Source organism: Melospiza georgiana, chromosome 18, assembly GCF_028018845.1.
Source record: "Melospiza georgiana isolate bMelGeo1 chromosome 18, bMelGeo1.pri, whole genome shotgun sequence".
NCBI lineage: Eukaryota > Metazoa > Chordata > Aves > Passeriformes > Passerellidae > Melospiza > Melospiza georgiana.
Window position 1 is genome coordinate 12,683,309 of NC_080447.1, and position 13,890 is coordinate 12,697,198.

A 13,890-nucleotide genomic window follows, 5' to 3' on the forward strand; every position below is an offset into this window, starting at 1 on the left:
TGTGTGACCAGATTGGTAAAGACAAAATGTACAAATACAACAAGCAGCTGGAAGTGCCAGCTTTTCCTGTCACAGGGATGGCACTGCAGGATTTCCCCCTCTGTAAGGACCAGAAGGAGCACCCAGCAGGCTCTGCTGCACAGGAGCCCCAGGTCTCCAGGATCCAGCTTCCCAAAGTAGGTCACATTTGATCTCCCTCCAGGCACACTGCAAAAGGCAACATTTTACAGGGACTTCTCAAAATTCATATTTTGCTTGCTGATGCTGTCAACACACATCCTTTTCAGCTACAGCTCTACTGGCTCTACATATTTTCATTCCTTTTGGGTGCAAACAGGCCAGGAATCCTGTTTTCCCCTTCAGTTACCTGTATTTCTTCCAAAGTTCCTCTGAAAGTACATATTGACATTCAGATCACATTTGCATTCAGATGATGGCTTGCTGTTGGAAAAAAATCCCTTCAGAGGGGCTGATTAACTCCCTTTCAAATGTTTGCTGTCCCTGAGCAAGGAAGCCAAACCAGAGCACAGCTCACAGCGTGGCTCATATCTGAGTGTGAAGACACAGGCTCGTGCATTTTGCATTGCTCCCTCTGAACACTTGTGCTCCTTCCAGCTCAGACATGACCTAATGACAGACTGAGGTCCATCTGTTACAATGACTAGCCTTGGACTCAGAGGGAGAGTCCTGGGGATAATTTAGGAGTGCATTTTATAGCTACTTGCAAGCTTTTCATTTCAGATCAAGGCAAACATGAGGAGCAGGTGGATATCTCCCGCAAAAGTACAACCTGACCTACATATGGTATTGTAAATTAAAGATATGTATAAAAATAAAACATTAACCATCCATCACAGTTGCAACAAAGCCCAGATATAAATCTTGCTGCTGGAAAGGAGCTCCATTGCACAAGGCTTAGCTAGAGCTTCATTTTGGAACCAGCAGCATTACTGCCACCTCCAACACTGCTGCCACTCTCCAGCTTTCCTGTGTTTTCTGTAGCTCAATGCTCACAGGCCTTTTGCTTTATCTCAGTCTCTCAGTTTCCATGTGGTTTTTGGCAGTCCAGCCTGGTGCTGGCTCCCAGCTCCCCGTTACCTCATGCTTTAGGAGCCATGGGCTGTGCAGGGTGGCTTGGACAGTGCATGGCCTGGTGGCGTGGGGCCACACATGTTCCCACAGCTGAGCTGAATGTCACCAAAGCAGCGCTGCAAACATCGGTCAGGAGAGCTTGCACACCAGAATGGCTTCTGGAGATCACAGAATACCCTGAGTTCAAAGGGACCCACGAGGATCATCAAGCCCAAGCCTTAAATGAATGGTCCTTACAAGGATTGAACGGCACCGCCCTGACCGACTGAGCTAATCCCAGGTAATGTCTGTTCAGTGGAACAGGGTGTTTCTCCAGGGATTTTTGAGGATCCTGAGGAGGATGGATGGCAGTGAGGTGTGGGAGCACACACCTCAGCACACACTTCCACTGTTACCTGAATAATACGAGATGGCTGCCAAACCTCTGCTGAGACCCTGCATGCTCCACAGCCTCGCTCAGCCAGTGCCAGGCTTATGGACCTCACAGGGGGATAATGGGCAAGTTGGCTTCACAGAATCACAGAACCACAGAATAGCTGGGAGCTCTGGAGATCATCCAGTCCAACCTGCTGGAGATGGTTACCTTGAGCAGGTGACACAGGAATACGTCCAGGGTTTGGATTATTCCAGAGAGGGGGTCTCCATACCCTCCCCGGGCAGCTGGTCCAGTGCTCTGCTCAATGGACAGCTCTTCCTCATGCTGAGGTAGAATTTCTTGTGGTTTAGTTTATGGCCATTGCTCCTCGTTCTGTCTCTGGGCACCACTGAAAACAATCTGGTACTATCCTCTGACACCCCTTGGAGATATTGGCACGGATTGATGAGATCCCCTCCGAGTTTTCCCTTCTCCAGACTAGCCAGGCCCGGCTCCGGCAGTGTCTGCTCCTCAGGGAGATGCTCAGTCCCTTACTCATCCCTGCCGGCCCTGCCTCCCATGCTCGGAGGGGCCGAGGGATGGCAGCCGCCTCCCGAGGGCACGGCCAGCGCCGAGGCCAGCGGGGCCGCCACGTTACAGATCAGAAAAAACTTTTCACCGTGCGGGCGGTCAGACCTCGGAAGGGGCAGCCCAGGGAGGTGGAGGAGTCACCCTCTCTCGGAGCCTTCGAGAGGCGTCTGCATCTGCCGCTGGGTGATGTGGGGTGGTGGTTTAGGGGTTACGGTGCTGGGCTGACGGTTGGAAGAGACGAAGTTAAACCAGTAGATGCTCTCAAACCAGTAGATGATCTCCCAACCCTGGTGGCGCCGCTATTCCATTCCGTGATTCCCTGATCGATTCCGTGACCCCGCGGTCCCCTCAGCGCGGGCCGGGGGCCTCCCCCCCCCCACCCCGTTCCTCCCCTCCCCTCAGGGCGGAGGGCGGGAACGTCGCGCGCCGGTCCCGCCCCGCGGGGGGAGGAGGGAGGAGGCCTCGCGGCCGCCATGTTGTTGTGTCCGTGAGGCGGCGACGGCGGCCCCGAGCCCGCAGCGACCCCGGCCCCGGCAGGACGCCGCGCCCCGGCACGGGCGGGGGCTCCGCGCCATGCCCTGCCCAGCGGTAAGGACCCGCCGGGGTGCCCCTTGTCCTGCAGCGGGGAGGGCCGGCCCGCCGCGCCAGGGCCTGGCGGAGCGCGGCCGCGCTGTCACTGAGGGCCGCACACGCCCCCTCGGCTGCGGGTGAGGGGCGGCGGCGGGGCCGGCACGGCGCCCTCGGCCCCGCTCCGCTCGGCACGGCCGGCAGGAGGAGGAGAAGGCGGCCCGGCTCCGCGGCCGCGGTGCGGCGGCCTCTGTCCCCGGGCGAGCGGCGATGCCGGGCGGCCCCGGGCCGGGCCCTGCGTGCCGGGTTCGGGCGGCCGGGGCAAGGTGGGCTCCCCGGGGCACAGCGGCTCCTGCTGCCCGAGGCCTGCGGGCCTCGCCCGGCGCTGCCGCCCCCCGCCCGGCCCGTTGGGGTGGCCGAGCCCGGCCGGGGATCGCCCCGTGCCCCTGGCAGCCGCCGGCCCCTGCTCCGGCCGCTGGGGCTGTGGTGTCAGCAGCGTTCAGCTGCCCTTGTGCGTGCGGCCGAAATTGCTGTTCCTTTTCTAAGTGGGACTTGTTAGGACTTTTTGTTTATATGGTTTTGGGGCTTTAATTATGCCTCTTCCCCGTGTTCCTTTTAACAGTCCTGTTTTTTCGCTGGGATGTGAGCAGATGTTGCCCTTCCCCGGTAAGTGCTTTACCCTCCAACGTGGAGTTGAAGTTTGTGCATTGAAGTTGTTCCTGCTCTTGCTCTTTTAGAGAATGTTTTCTTGATCAGCAGATGGGACCTGGTGTTTCTTCACAACTTTATACAGGAAACTGATTTCTTTCCTTTCTGGGCACACTTCCCTTGCTGTGGGAAGGTTGGGTGTGAGATTGTAACTCTTGCAGGCTTCAGGTCTTGTGAAGGTGAAGCACTTTTCTGTGTGCTTCACCTGTTTGTTTTCTTGTGTGATGTAGCCATGTGCAATAAAGCTTTCTTTTAAAAGAAAAGAACTTGCCTAGTGAATCATGTCAGGTAGTGCTGAGTGGAAGCACATCTTGGCTTTCTGGTGAATATAAAAGCATATTTATATTATTTATACTATAAAGGTGAGTCTGCTGGGAAGGGTTGGCAGCGTGACGGAAGGAGCTGTGACAGGTTTGTTGTAGTACCTGTCATGCTCTGAGCTTCAGATAAAGAGCTGAGATGCCTTTTGTCTGCTACTAAAGCATGTGGTATTAGGAAATGAACTTTTTTGGTGGAGATGAAGGAGGTTTTATGAAGGAGTGCTTGTAAACTGGAGGGGAGGAGGCTGACATCTGATACCTGCTTTGCTTCAGCTGTTACTGATTACAGTGGGCTTGAGAGATAGAAGTGGTGCTTTCTTTCCTAGCACAGGAAATACTGGGCTGGAAGTGTTGAAACTTTGTGCAGATAAGTGAAGGCGGGGCATGAGGTTCTGAAGTGTTTCAGTGACAAGGTTCTGCGCCTGCTTTGGAGCCTGGGCAAGGGCAGAGGTGCCCCAGCAGTGATCTGTCTCTGCACTGAAAGGTGCTCTTGTCCCACTTCAGGTTGTAGGAATGATAAATGGAGAGCCAGGCTGAATTCTCTCACTGGCAGTGCTGTAGGTGCCTGTCTGGGTACTGTTAGTGTCTAATGCACCAACTGGCTGCACTAGCAGTTATTAAAATATCAATGTTAACCTGCTCAAGGAACAAGCCATGCAACCCACAAATGACACCACAAAAGTGGAATAGGTCAGCTTGATAAGCTCTCATTTCAATTTATTTATTTATTTTCCATGAAAATGGCCATCTGCAGCTGGAGGAGAAAGAAATGGAGCCTGCCCAGGCTTCTGAAATAGAGGATACAATATTTTATCTCAGATCTCATTCCACCTACATGCAAGCCAGGATGATGGAGAGAAGTGTGTTGTCAGCTTGCAGGAGTAGGAGGAACGTGGCTGTGCAGTGCTTTGCTGGCAAGTAACCTGGAAAAAAGGAGTAACTGGGGAGAAGGGGATCTTTGGGCTGCTGGAGGAGCCTGGCAGGGCTGATGGGACACGGACAGGAATTGTCTCTGTGGAGGAGCTGGCTCCAGCATGGAGCCTGAGATTGCTCACCTGCACAGCTCAGAGGGCTGTGAGGGCCCTTCCTGCTGGGAATTGTGATGGATACAACAGGATTGGGCTTTTCAGTCGGTGTGGATGGTGTCTGCAGAGCACGTGATCCAAACAGCCAGATTAGTGCTTATCAAATCCTGGGAAGCAGAATGAAACCCCAGATACTTGAACATGCCTGTGTTTCATAGTAGCTCTCACTGGCTGAATCAGTCACGTCATGTTTCTCTCAAAATAACCTGTTAGATGCTGAATTGGCTCAGAAATAACTGCAAGTGTTCTGCATTTGTCTCCACCTGAGTAGCTGGTGCTGTAAAGATCTGCCTGTGAGGTCCCATGTGGGTTTTAAACTCTGAGAAATGAGCTTCATGTCTTGGAACTACAGCCCTTTCTAGATATTGGTGCTGTAACTTCCCAGTGCTGTCAGGAAAACTTCAGGGATATCCTTAGGGCTCATTTGTGCTGTAATTCCTGTGAAAAACTGGATTGTTAAAGGCAAGTATTTCTTTCTTCATGGTGCTTCAAAATTTCAGGGTGGCTGAGTGGTTTGTGTGAAAGACCTCAAAGTGAAGTCAGTGACAGAGTGAGACCTGAAAGTGAAGCCAGTGGCAATGGAGGAATTGGAAATAAAATTGACATTTTACTGGGGCTGTTTACTGTGCCCAGCAAAGAGCTGGAGCCCTCAGCTCCTGCTGCTTCCAGCCTCTACCTTGGATGCCTTAGCCCCAAACATTGCTGGGTGCCTTGCAAACGTGTCAGCTGCTTGTGGGATGGGCAGAGGTCACAAACCACAGCCTCCTTTGGTGTCAGCTGGCCTTATTTGGAGGGCAGCTTTAGCAAAACAGCCCCAACTTTGGCCCTTTGCTTTGAGCACGTGAGAAGCACTGACAGAATGGACTTGATCCCTCAGAAGGGTAAATGGAGTATGAGTGTCCCCAGCCTGTTGTTCCCCTCACCTGCTTCTGCCGTGGTGTCAGGGAGGTGACCCCCAGCTGGCTGTAGGTTTGCAGGGGCAATCCCTTAAGGAAGGCCTCGAGTTCCCCCTCAAGGGAGGAACCAGCCTGTGGTAGCAGGGAAGAAATGCAGCACGATCTTGTTGCAAGCAGTGGTATCCCTGACGTTCAGTGTGCTCCAGGGTGTCAGGTTGTGCTGCTCTGAGCCTCAGGTACTCTGCTCTCCCTCAGGAAGTGCCAGTGTGCACCTGCAAGTGAGGCTTGGGCCTGCACAGCCATGCAGAGTGAGCTGGGGAGGAAGGGAGGGAGGGAGGGCAAACAGGCGACTTTCTGGAATGTTGGTTGAAATGGCAAAGCTGTTTCTGGAGCTGTGATGTCCAGCAGGAAGCACTGTTTGTGAAGGCTTCACCTAAAACACAGTTGCTGATGCCTGGCTTTGGTTTGTCTTCTGAAACTGCTCAGACTTGGACTCTTCAGGTGAATCTGGAAAGCAGCAGTTGTTGTGGCATGTGGTGTGGCTGCAGGTTAAGCTGGGGACTGGATGTGTGCTCTGTAGGGCTTCTGGGGCAGCTGGATCCTTCTCTTTTTATTAATTTTTATTAGAGGAGGTGCTGTTCCTCCTCTTTTTATTAATGCTGAAATAACTACAACAAGATAACCATGGTAAGATCCATCTGGAAGTGTTTTTGGAATTTGTGTGTGTGTATATGCATGAGTGAGACAGCTAATGGCATTGTAATAGCTGTCATGGTGGGGGTAGAATTTTTCCAAACTCTGATAAGGAAGGGGGGAAACCCCAGGCTCTACAAAAACTTCCTAAATAGGGTGTTCTTGGCCTTGCTTGGGGGAGCTGGATTTCAGAAGACTTGAGCTGGTTGTTCCTTGTTCAGTGATATTGTAACTAAACTTATCCAAGCTGCTGTATTGAATTATTGCCATTTCTGAAAAATTATTACCTTGAGCAAGACTGCAGTGGAAGTTGATTTTGGAGCAGTAAATCCATTATTTTTCCTCTTGATTAGGAATGCAGTGAGGAGCTGTAAAGCAGCATTGGTGGGTTGTACATAACCACTCATGCCAGTAATGAAATGTGTCCTCAGTAACACAAGCAGATAGATCCTTAGCAGGATCAACTCCCTTTTGAAAGAGAAATTGAACCAAAATACTGAATGGTAAATACTTCAGAATGCAGTGTGTTAGGTGAAGGAGGCAGAACATCAAAGGAACTGAGGCTTGGAGGAGCCCTGGGAGGTGACAAGCAAAGCAAGTTGTTCTTTGCCTTGCTCAGCACATGTGGCTGTTTGCTGTGTTCGTTGTGCTGGGCTGACAAACCACGGTGGAAATGGGGCTGGGCTTGCTGAGAGAGCTTATCCCAGGGCTGATGGGGCTGCTGCAGTCCCTGACTCCTGTGGCATGGATTGTTCACCCCCTGATTCTGCAGCATGCAGGGGATCAGCTTCAGAGTTGATTCTGTGTCTGGTGAAGCTTTAGGACTTGTGCTAGATGAGCTTAGCTGGGACAGTTCCCCTGTCACCTGTGGGATCAGCTTGAAGCTGGAATGAAATCAGAAGCTTGGTGTTGGTTCCTGGCCATTGGGAAGAGCTGGGCTTCCCAAAGGGCAGCCAGAGCAGAGCAGCCCCTGGCTGGGGTGTGTTCTTCAGAGGGAGAGCCATAGCAGGGGATGTTCAAAGCTTTGAACTTCTGGGGCTGGACAGCAGGGAAGGCTGCCACGAGGCTCAGAGCTTCCAGGACATGGTCTGGAAGGCAGTGAATATCCATGTGGGAAAGACTTGTGTTCTGTTACTTTGATATTTAACTATCTTTTTCCATCCTGTGTGTGTTGATCTCAAGCTGTGTGTTCTGTGCTCCCCTCCTTTCCATTTTATTCCAAAAACTCCTGCATCGTGCAGAGTGACCTCAGAACTGAAGTTATTCTTTGCTGGGCCTGTCTCTAGCAGATATACCAGATTTAACCTCTCAGGTCCTGCTTGCTTCAGCCCTTACTGAGATAAGAATTGAAAAAGACTTTTCCCACTCTAATTTCTGCTGCCACTTTTCAAGTGGACATCCTTGTCCTAGTAACTTTGCTTCCTGGATGTGTTTCTCCCTTCACACCAGCCCATGGCTAAGACTTCTACCAAAGGCTCTTGTACCCTATTTAAGAAAGATTTTCATCAGGGAAAACCAGTGAAAATAGTATAAATCTTTCTCTAACTGAGATTTCTGAAAGCAAAGTAGCATGAAATAAATCTCTAGGGTGCCTGTCTGTATGATGAAGTCTTTTGTATATACAAGTCTAATGGTCTCTAAGTATTTTGGATTGTTCTGGTACTCTGAGGTTCAGTTTCTGGAACATGGAATCAGTATGGGGGGCAGTAATACACTTCAGGTTGAATTTGTGGAGGAAGGCTGCTGCATTGCCATAATTAAGTCTTTGTAGTTTTTCTTTCGAATACCAGAGATTTGTGCACTGCTATAGACATTATTTATAGAAACACTGGTGGAACAGTTTTGTGTTGCCCTTTTGTGGGCCTCATTTGCTTCTCCAAGTTTGGGACTGCAAACCAGGGCTGTAATCAAAGCATTAATTCTGTGGTGTTACCTGAAAGGACAAATAAAAATAGTTCCTTTTTCCCTGTACTTTTAAAGGAAGGTTTTGACTTCTCTCTCAGCCAGGAAAGGGCAGACTCCTGACAAAATGAGACTTGTTTTCTCCAATGCTGCTTTTTCTGCTGGTGGAAGTGCCTGAGGGGAGCTGCTGCCAGGCACCTGAGGGAGGAGAGGGCAGAAATCCTGTCTGGGTAGCTTGATATGGAGTCTGTGATGCACTTGGTTGGCTTCCTGAGTGTCCTTGGAGAGCAGACAAAGGCAGGACTGGCTGCAGGGCATCTCCCCAGCTCACCCTGGAGCCTCTCACACAGGGCTCTTGTGCATCATGAGACTCCCAGGCCCTGTGAGTCTGACTCCTCAGCTCCTCTGAGCTTTGACTGTTCTGGGCACGGAGGATTCTTATTTTTGGGGGTTTCTGTACAGCTGGTGGCAGGATTTCAGAAAACAGATGGAAAATCAGATCTTCCCTTGAGTATCTTCCCTGTCATGTAGAGTTTAGCACTGTCTGGGTCAAGGCTAGACTACCAGAATACTGATTTTTGGTTTTTCAGTTGCTAGGAGTAGTAGTTGAAGAGTTGTGTGAAACTGAAGGGTGGATTAAAGAGACTGTAACAACAAGAGTGAGGACACAGAGATGAAGAACAATTTATTTAAACTGTACTGGTGGAACTGTGGCTGTGGAGTGTTAATACCTTCCACATCCTGCACGAGATGCTGCCTGAGTAAAGTAACCTCAGGTGCTTTTGGAGTGAGGCCTCAGTGTTGTAGAGGAGATGTCAGAAGGATCCAGTCTAGCAGCAGATCCACCATTTAGCTCTGTCCTGTCACTCTCATGATATCTCTATCAAAATGAGTCAGTTTTGAGTCCAGCTACGTCCCTTCAGAATGAGTTGAAGTCCAAGGCTGCTCATGGAAGTGGCTGCCATTAGGTCAGGAATTGGTGGGAAGTTCCCTTGGTGTTTCTAGGCCTGGAGTTGGTAGGAAGCATTTCCCTGGGATGTCCTGTGCCATAGCTGGGAGGGACAGCAGCCTGGCTGTCCCTGGCAGTGGATGGGGACAGGAGGAAGCTGTGGCTGTCTGACCTCATCTCTCAGAGCCATAATTGACCTCAGTGTGTACCTGGGAGAGCTTTGCTGTTCCAGTGCTATCTGCAGGCACACAGAGATGAGCTGCTGGAAGCTTGTGCTGGTTGATGCATCCTGATTGGGCTGGAGACCTTTGCTTGGAGACCTCTCCAGTGCTGGGTGTGCTGCAGCTGGAATCTGGAGTTTTACCTGCATCCAGCCTTTGGTGTCTTCTCCAACTAAAATCACTGTTTTCAAAGCTGATTTCTGCTGTTCTGTGGGTCTCTGAGTTCAGGCTTCTCAAATACTTCTCTGTCTCCTGACAAAGAACAGATGAGCCAAAATTAGAGACAGTGAGAAGAAAACTCACCTGCTGTATCACAGAGCAGCTTGGCTTGAAATTTATTGTGAAGACATTTCTCTGAACTCTCTGCAGCCAGCTTGCTGTGCTCTGACAGAGTAGAAACATCTCTCTTTTAAGTGTTTTGACCTGATAGCTTTGATTTTTTTTTATTGTTATATTTGAATTTTCTTTTTTTCCTTTTTATTCACTTCTGAGAACAAACACTTAGTGTGGCATAGGCATGGTTGAACTTTTGATCCAAGAAACCTGACTAAAATGTCTAAGCAGATTGCATTTCTAGATTATTTTGATTATTTTCCTTTAATAAATGGAAGCTTGAAAGCAAGTGAAGTGTACTTAATGTAAACTTGCAAATTTACTGCCATTGCCTGCAGAACTTTTCTTTCCATCTAAACACTGTGCATGGTTTTTTAAGAGTGGATAAGCTTTCCATCAAATTAATGACTAATCCTTATCAAACAAGTGTTCATCTTTACAATTAGAGAACAGGAATGCTTAATTGTGTGCTGATTGGTGAACATACTAGTCATGAGTACATTTCAGAATTCAGATTCTTAATTTTCTCTCACTGCTGGTAGCAGGAATTTGCTGTGAACAGGGCATTATATTCTGGTTGGATAGCCATTATAATTAAATTATCATCTTTGTCTATGTTCAGTGAACCTTTCTTTGAGTAACTTCCAAAAGAATGCACCTTTTTGCACTTTGGGAAAATCTGAACTCTCTGAGGAAAAAGGAGGAAGATGGAACAAGGTAAATATTTTGAGGTCTGCTCAGCTTTCCTTGTAGGTTTGGCTGGTGGATTATGGTCAAGGCACAGTTGTGTTCTAATGCACAATACAATAGCTTGCTTGTTTTCTTTTACTTTGGGCTGGAATCTCTTAATCCCTTCAGACTCAAGCATGAGTATCACATGGTTTGGAGGTGTTTGGTTAGTGTACTCCCTGCTGCAGAGCATCCCTGGACGTAACAGATGAGTAAATTGGGGCTGCACAGAGGAGCCCCATGGAAATTTTCAGTTTTGGAGATCCATGGCCAAGGGTTTGGTATTTTGGGCTGGGTTGTGTTCTGGCAAAGCCATCTGGTCAGTTAGGCTTGTCAGTAAGGAAGGGGATCAGATACCTGCTCTAAAATTCCAAATTCATTATAAAAATGATTCCAGCTTCAATGTACTGACACTGTACCCGAGTGTTCAGTATCCTGCAGTGCTCAAATCATTGCAAGGGAATTTGGGGCAAAACCTCCTGGCAGGAAAACTGGTGGCACAGCTGATTGTAGGTCCTTCCTTTAGAGTCTGTGACCACAGGGGCATCAGTGGATGCAGAGCTGTGTAAGTAACACGCAGAAACCCTTGTTAAAGTAAATGAATAGTAAATATTCATTAACAGTGAATTTCAAAAAGCAGCAGCTCCCTGTATAGCTGTCTAATGGTACCAATGTGCCTGCTCACTGTCATGTTGCTTTCCCCCCTTCAGTTCTGCAGGCTTTAGAAGCTGGAACCGAAATGCCTTGCACTTGTCAAACTGGAATTTTGGCTTTTAAATGACAGGCTGAGGGTGACTGCTAAACACTGGGCAAGGGGTTTTCTGAAATAGCCTAGGATTCCCTAAAGTGCTGCAATATGGCAATGAGCTGAGGATGGCAAAAAGATTCCAGTGAGTTGGAAAATGCTGGTTTTGACTCTTGGTGCTGCTTTTGCAGAATTTGGTGTGTCAAGCACAAGATCAGGGCTGTGGCTTCAGTCCCTGGTTCCACCTGCAGCTGGAGCCAGCTGCCTCCCCAGGTGTTCCACCAGCATCAGGAGCATTGCAGAGCTAATTGGGCCACTGGAATCGTGGTGACTCTATACTTAGCTCATTACTCCAGGCAAATTATCCTTTCCTTCTGCAGTGTTGACTGGCAGGCTGGAGAGCTGTCTCGCTTTCCATTGCCGGGGCATTCCACCTCCTCTGCAGTGCTCTCATGGCACAGGCACTTCTTCCTGTGAACTCTTGAAGGGCTGGCAGTAACTGAGCAGCACCAGGGTCTGAGGGTGAGTTCTGGAGCAGTTCACTGAGGAGTCACAGTGCCAAACCCGCTGTTGCAATCAGCAGGCAGTAGGAAGCAGTCTGGTAACCTGCTTGCTGCTCTGCTTGCCTGGAGAGGGTGGTTGGATTCATCACTGCCTTGCTGATGCCTGAGCTGGGTGGGTCTGGTGGAGTCACCCTGGGGAGTTGTGACCAGAGTTTTGCTTCATTTGACAGGTGTAAGACAGGTATAGCAAAGACAATAAGAGCTGTTTCTTCTTTCTCTGTGGAGATTTTGAGTGAGCTGTTAGTGCACGGCCCGGTTGTGGTTGTGCTCCCCTCCTTGGGGGGTCCCGCCCAGAGAGCAGCCCCATTAACACCAATGGCGCTGTTGCGTCATGTCCCCGCCCGCCGTGCCCCATTCAGCACTCAGGTATGAGACTTTTCCTCTTGCATAAGGCACCTGGGTTTGCCTGGGTCGGGGAGGAAGCTCTTGGCAGCTCCCTAAAGAGTAACTTACAAGCTGCTGTGCCCTGTAGCTCATTTTTCTAAACATGAGACTTTCAAGTTATTGTCCAACTTTCTAAACTGTACCAGTGCCTGAGGCTGGAGCACTGCTCACAGAGGCAGGGACTGATTACCTGAGCAGCCCTTGCTGGGTGCAGATCCTTTCCTGCTTCCAGCATGCTTCTCTCTCCTAGACCCAAATTATTTGCTATTCAAAGCAGAGACCTAGTAGGACTAAGCCTCATGTATTTAAACATATTTCAGGATCTCAGGATTGCAATATGGCTTAATCTACTTTGTCTCCTTTCAATTTCTAAGTATTTCTAACTACTGTCACATTTTTTTTCTGGTTCTTCCAACAAAATTCAGCTTTTAGTCTCATTGTTGATCCTTACTGCCATGTGTCAATCCCAGCAGATCAAGTTGTGTAGTAGTTAAGAAATTATTTTTCTGTAAATATGCTATAGGTCTAGTAATGTATATTGAGTTAAAGTGGCTTCATGAAGGCAGGGAGTGGTCCATTAAAACATGCCTTGTCCAGAGAAATTGGTCTGAGCTGACTCAGATCTGAAAAGGACAAGAAAGGACTGAATGTTTTGATGCAAGAAGTGAGCAGAGAGGGGCTAGGGAGAATCTGCTTTAGCTTACAGCTTAAAGAGAGGCCTAATGCCAAAACCTGATCTATGTGCTTCAATTCCACAATTTTTGTGCTGCTTCTTGCCAAGACAATTAAAGAATTCCTCGAGCTGATCTGAATTTCCAGGCTGGGTTTGGAAGGCTTTAGCCACTTCTGCAGGTGCAGAGAATGCTCCAGTCTGATCAGGTAGGCTGATGAGTCTTGGTGGTTTCACTGCTGCCAGGTTTGATTTTCAGGAGTCTGGAGATGGGACTGTGGAGCACATTTGTGGTGCACTTGCAGGTGTAGCCAGCTGGTGTTTTGCTGCTTGTGAAAGGTCAACTTTTAAGCTTCCATGGATTGATTAACAGTAAACTTTAAACTGTTTTCTAGAGCTTCAAAATTCCTGTTTGACTCTGGAAAACTTAGGAGGAAGAACTCAGGTCCCTGTGTGGAGTTGCTGTTCTTAAGATCTGCTTAACTATTTGTAAATAATTAAAATGTGGAAGGTGAAGGAATACCCTGGGGTCAGTTCAGAGAGGGTTTGTGCAAAGATAACTTGGTAGGAGAACCCCATGCATCCATCATGCCTTCAAAAGAAAACACAACCAGCACCTTGGCTGAGTAGCAATTAGTCAGGTTGTGCCATTGTGTTCTCCCCTGGGTCACCCTTTGGTGAGTGTTGTTGAAAGACTTGACTTAGCAGAGTTTGTACAAGTTGAAACAAATTTGATGGCTTGAAACTTGTCTGAAGAATCTGTTGCTTGTTAGGTCGCTCCCAAAGGGCCGTTACCCCTAAAAATCATGACTTGGTTACTTTGATTTTTTTTTAATAGCATTTTAACCAGAGTTCAGAGATTAAACAACAAACTGGGAGTTTATTGCTTATAAGAATGTGAAAGAGAAAGTGTGAGCCTTCCTGTGGAGCTGGGAATCCGTGGATCATGCTGGGTGAGTGACAGCTCAGCCTCTACACAGAATTCAGAGCATCTTTGCCATGTTATAAAAAGCTTGTTGCCTGGTTCTGTTCCTCCAACTCTGAGCTTTTTGTAACCTTTAAACTCCAGGTATAGGATAAGAATTTA

At 48.8% G+C, this 13,890-nt stretch overlaps 1 protein-coding gene across 4 annotated transcripts in view; it reads left to right on the forward strand.

The window, feature by feature from the left end:
- The first annotated feature begins 2,544 nt into the window (after positions 1 to 2,544).
- The window catches only part of MTMR3 (myotubularin related protein 3), a 75,764-nt gene continuing 64,418 nt past the window's right edge, over positions 2,545 to 13,890 (forward strand). For 2 of the 4 annotated variants that reach the window (XM_058036783.1, XM_058036782.1), the window contains exons 1-2: positions 2,562 to 2,626; positions 3,228 to 3,271. The gene's annotated coding sequence lies outside the window, so the exon portion shown is untranslated. Of the gene's footprint in view, positions 2,627 to 3,227; positions 3,272 to 13,890 lie in introns of all 4 variants that reach the window. The other 2 variants (XM_058036781.1, XM_058036784.1) reach the window with 1 other exon arrangement.